This window comes from Salvelinus sp. IW2-2015, linkage group LG6.1 (genome assembly GCF_002910315.2).
Source record: "Salvelinus sp. IW2-2015 linkage group LG6.1, ASM291031v2, whole genome shotgun sequence".
Lineage (NCBI taxonomy): Eukaryota > Metazoa > Chordata > Actinopteri > Salmoniformes > Salmonidae > Salvelinus > Salvelinus sp. IW2-2015.
The window spans coordinates 11714438-11720406 of NC_036845.1; the positions used below are offsets into that span (position 1 = coordinate 11714438).

At 33.4% G+C, this 5969-nt stretch overlaps 1 long non-coding RNA gene across 2 annotated transcripts; it reads right to left on the reverse strand.

Moving 5' to 3' along the window:
• Positions 1–233: 233 nt before the first annotated feature.
• LOC111965082 (uncharacterized) lies at positions 234–1152 on the reverse strand. 2 transcript variants are annotated; one of them, XR_002896322.2, is made up of 4 exons: positions 1078–1152; positions 896–958; positions 698–769; positions 234–602 (listed from the first exon to the last, which is right to left on the reverse strand). It is a non-coding gene; the product is annotated as an uncharacterized lncRNA (long non-coding RNA). The 2 variants fall into 2 exon arrangements; XR_011480027.1 differs by having other exon boundaries at positions 698–772.
• Between the last annotated feature and the right edge of the window lie 4817 nt (positions 1153–5969).

A 5969-nucleotide genomic window follows, 5' to 3' on the forward strand; every position in this document is an offset into this window, starting at 1 on the left:
CAGAGACTGTTGCTTAATTTCACTTACCTCTACAAGTGTACAGAAAGTCTTGTTAAATATATCTATAGAATTGACCTGAATTCACCTGCTGCCTGTGAGGAGAATTTTGGCACAGTAGCTTACCTTGTCAGATCAGGAGCTGTTTTGCTGCTTGCTTGGATTAACAGTGTCAGTGACTGAGTTTTTAAGAGTACACTCTCTGTACCGGGGGTTATATCTTTATCCTAATTGTAATTGATTGTGTGGTATTTGTGTAACTGCTAATGTTTTATTAAAAAATATATTCACGTTAAATTGCATTCTGTGTGTGTTTGTATTTTCAATGAGTCATTCATTTTGTTGCATCGGAAAACATTCTGAAAACAGTAATATAAACCTTTATTTATTGATTAGTAATATCCTTAACCTCTTGTTTTTCCACTAGCGAGTCAAAATCATAAAAGTTTATACACTGAGATGTCCTTTTCACCATGATTCCCTTGTTGATCTGTCCAAGTCTGTGGTGAGAGGGTTACGTATAAGTATCAATAGCATCTTACCTGGGGTTGTGCTTGGCTTCAGTTGAGAATAGACTGAATCTGCCTCTGTTGGGGTTGTTGTTTCTGTAAGGAGTGAGGATAAAATACATAGATATTCAATGTGGTGAGGGGTGAAGTTCTGATAGGGGGAATATGGAGGGAGGGATGTCCAGTATTACCTCTCTTCTTCTTGGCTTTGGTCTTCTTTTGGAGGTCAACCTCAGCATAGGTCACATCAACAGGTCCAGCTGCTGCTGACAATGGACATTTCCAGTCAATAAATGAAGGAATTAACTTATTTCTTATTCTGCTTCTTCATCAAAACTCTCAAATTGTGAATTTAGTGACTAACTGACAAATTATATAACAGGTCTTACCTGTGGCTTTCCCTGTCTTCACCTCAGAGTAGACTGGACTTTCTTTTGGATCAGCTGGCTTTTCTGAGGAGGAAGAAGAGGGGCAGAGATTATGTAGATTTTGTTTTATTTTTAAATATGTAAATGTTTCAACTAAACTTTGATACACTGCACATTATTAATTGATGTCACAGTTGAGTCACCATTCTTTATCTTGTCCAACTTTTTGAGTTGAATCTGGGCGTATGTCACATGACTTGGTACAATATCTGAAACATACAGGTAACACACTAATATCTCTACTTAGGGCTCTATTCAGTCTGTATTGATGAAGGGTTACAGATTGACTGACAAAAAGTAAAGGTCATTTCTGATGAGTCAACATATTACAGCGTTTACCTTGAATGTAGCCCTCCACTACCGTGTGAACATTGCCTATAAATTTAAATCACGCTGTAACGCTGAACTTCCACGATACGGACTGAATACACGCCTAAGTCTTCTGTGTTTATACATTAAACAATGTAAAGCAAGAGTACCTAGAATTTATTATTCATATTAAACACATGAAGACAGCAGCAGTAACTCTATACTGTATAATTTAAACACAAGTAAACAGCAGCAGTAACTCTATACGTATTCATATTAAACACATGAAAGACAGCAGTAACTCTAAACTGTATTCATATTAAACACATGAAGAACAGCAGCAGTAACTCTATACTGTATTCATATTAAACACATGAAGAACAGCAGCAGTAACTCTATACTGTATTCATATAAACACATAAGAACAGCAGCAGTAACTCTATACTGTATTCATATTAAACACATGAAGAACAGCAAGTAACTCTATACTGTATTCATATTAAACACATGAAGAACAGCAGCAGTAACTCTATACTGTATTCATATTAAACACATGAAGAACAGCAGCAGTAACTCTATACTGTATTCATATTAACACATGAAGAACAGCAGAGTAACTCTATACTGTATTCATATTAAACACATGAAGAACAGCAGCAGTAACTCTATACTGTATTCATATTAAACACATGAAGAACACAGCAGTAACTCTATACTGTATTCATATTAAACACATGAAGACAGCAGCAGTAACTCTATACTGTATTCATATTAAACACATGAAGAACAGCAGCAGTAACTCTATACTGTATTCATATAAACACATGAAGAACAGCAGTAACTCTATACTGTATTCATATTAAACACATGAGAACAGCAGCAGTAACTCTATACTGTATTCATATTAAACACATGAAGAACAGCAGCAGTAACTCTATACTGTATTCATATAAACACATGAAGAACAGCAGCAGTAACTCATACTGTATTCATATTAAACACATGAAGAACAGCACAGTAACTCTATACTGTATTCATATTAAACACATGAAGAACAGCAGCAGTAACTCTATACTGTATTCATATTAAACACATGAAAACAGCAGCAGTAACTCTATACTGTATTCATATTAAACACATGAAGAACAGCAGTAACTCTATACTGTATTCATATTAAACACATGAAGAACAGCACAGTAACTCTATACTGTATTCATATTAAACACATGAAGAACAGCAGCAGTAACTCTATACTGTATTCATATTAAAACATGAAGAACAGCAGTAACTCTATACTGTATTCATATTAAACACATGAAGAAAGCAGCAGTAACTCTATACTGTATTCATAAAACACATGAACAGCAGCAGTAACTCTATACTGTATTCATATATAACACATGAAGAACAGCAGCAGTAACTCTATACTGTATTCATATAAACACATGAAGAACAGCAGCAGTAACTCTATACTGTATTCATATAACACATGAAGACAGCAGTAACTCTATACTGTATTCATATTAAACACATGAAGACAGCAGTAACTCTATACTGTATTCATATTAAACACATGAAGACAGCAGCAGTAACTCTATACTGTATTCATATTAAACACATGAAGAACAGCAGTAACTCTATACTGTATTAATTTAAACACATGAAAACAGCAGCAGTAACTCTATACTGTATCATATTAAACACATGAAGAACACAGCAGTAACTCTATACTTACATATTAAACACATGAAGAACAGCAGCAGTAACTCTATACTGTATTCATATTAAACACATGAAGAACAGCAGCAGTAACTCCAAACTGTATTCATATTAAAACACTGAAGAACAGCAGCAGTAACTCTATACTGTATTCATATTAAACACATGAAGAACAGCAGTAACTCTATACTGTATTCATATTAAACCATGAAAACAGCAGCATAACTCTATACTGTATTCATATTAAACACATGAAGAACAGCAGCAGTAACTCTATACTGTATTCATATTAAACACATGAACAGCAGCAGTAACTCTATACTGTATTCATATTAAACACATGAAGACAGCAGCAGTAACTCTATACTGTATTCATATTAAACCATGAAGAACAGCAGCAGTAACTCTATACTGTATTCATATTAAACACATGAAGAAACACAGCAGTAACTCTATACTGTATTCATATAAACACATGAAAAACAGCAGTAACTCTATATCTATTTCATATTAAACACATGAAAGACAGCAGCAGTAACTCTATACTGTATTCATATTAAACACATGAAGACAGCAGCAGTAACTCTATACTGTATTCATATTAAACACATGAAGAACAGCAGTAACTCTATACTGTATTCATATTAAACACATGAAGACAGCAGCAGTAACTCTATACTGTATTCATATTAAACACATGAAGAACAGCAGCAGTAACTCTATACTGTATTCATATTAAACACATGAAGAACAGCAGCAGTAACTCTATACTGTATTCATATAAACACATGAAGACAGCAGTAACTCTATACTGTATTCATATAAACACATGAAGACAGCAGCAGTAACTCTATACTGTATTCATATTAAACACATGAAACAGCAGCAGTAACTCTATACTGTATTCATATTAAACACATGAAGAACAGCAGCAGTAACTCTATACTGTATTCATATTAAACACATGAAGACAACAGCAGTAACTCTATACTGTATTCATAAAACACATGAAGAACAGCACAGTAACTCTATACTGTATCATATTAAAACATGAAGACAGCAGCAGTAACTCTATACTGTATTCATATTAAACACATGAAGACAGCAGCAGTAACTCTATACTGTATTCATATTAAACACATGAAACAGCGCAAACTCTATACTGTATTCATATTAAACACATGAAGACAGCAGCAGTAACTCTATACTGTATTCATATTAAACACATGAAGAACAGCAGCAGTAACTCTATACTGTATTCATATTAAAAACATGAAGACAGCAGCAGTAACTCTATACTGTATTCATATTAAACACATGAAAACAGCAGCAGTAACTCTATACTGTATTCATATTAAACACATGAAGAACAGCAGCAGTAACTCTATACTGTATTCATATTAAACACATGAAAACAGCAGCAGTAACTCTATACTGTATTCATATTAAACACAGAAAACAGCAGCAGTAACTCTATACTGTATTCATATTAAACACATGAAGAACAGCAGCAGTAACTCTATACTGTATTCATATTAAACACATGAAGAACAGCAGCAGTAACTCTATACTGTATCATATAAACACATGAAGACAGCAGCAGTAACTCTATACTGTATTCATATTAAACACATGAAGAACAGCAGCAGTAACTCTATACTGTATTCATATTAAACACATGAAGAACAGCAGCAGTAACTCTATACTGTATTCATATTAAACACATGAAGACAGCAGCAGTAACTCTATACTGTATTCATATTAAACACATGAAGACAGCAGCAGTAACTCTATACGTATTCATATTAAACACATGAAACAGCAGCAGTAACTCTATACTGTATTCATATTAAACACATGAAGAACAGCAGCAGTAACTCTATACTTTATTCATATAAACACATGAAGACAGCAGCAGTAACTCTATACTGTATTCATATTAAACACATGAAGACAGCAGCAGTAACTCTATACTGTATTCATATAAACACATGAAGAACAGCAGCAGTAACTCTATACTGTATTCATATTAAACACATGAAGAACAGCAGCAGTAACTCTATACTGTATTCATATTAAACACATGAAGAACAGCAGCAGTAACTCTATACTGTATTCATATTAAACACATGAAGAACAGCAGCAGTAACTCTATACTGTATTCATATTAAACACATGAAGAACAGCAGCAGTAACTCTATACTGTATTCATATTAAACACATGAAGAACAGCAGCAGTAACTCTATACTGTATTCATATTAAACACATGAAGACAGCAGCAGTAACTCTATACTGTATTCATATTAAACACATGAAGAACAGCAGCAGTAACTCTATACTGTATTCATATAAACACATGAACAGCAGCAGTAACTCTATACTGTATTCAATTAAACACATGAAGAACAGCAGCAGTAACTCTATACTGTATTCATATTAAACACATGAAGAACAGCAGCAGTAACTCTATACTGTATTCATATTAAACACATGAAGAACAGCAGCAGTAACTCTATACTGTATTCATATTAAACACATGAAGAACAGCAGCAGTAACTCTATACTGTATTCATATTAAACACATGAAGAACAGCAGCAGTAACTCTATACTGTATTCATATTAAACACATGAAGAACAGCAGCAGTAACTCTATACTGTATTCATATTAAACACATGAAGAACAGCAGCAGTAACTCTATACTGTATTCATATTAAACACATGAAGAACAGCAGCAGTAACTCTTACTGTATTCATATTAAACACATGAAGACAGCAGTAACTCTATACTGTATTCATATTAAACACATGAAGAACAGCAGCAGTAACTCTATACTGTATTCATATTAAACACATGAAGAACAGCAGCAGTAACTCTATACTGTATTCATATTAAACACATGAAGAACAGCAGTAACTCTATACTGTATTCATATTAAACACATGAAGAACAGCAGCAGTAACTCTATACTGTATTCATATTAAACACATGAAAAACAGCTCTAGT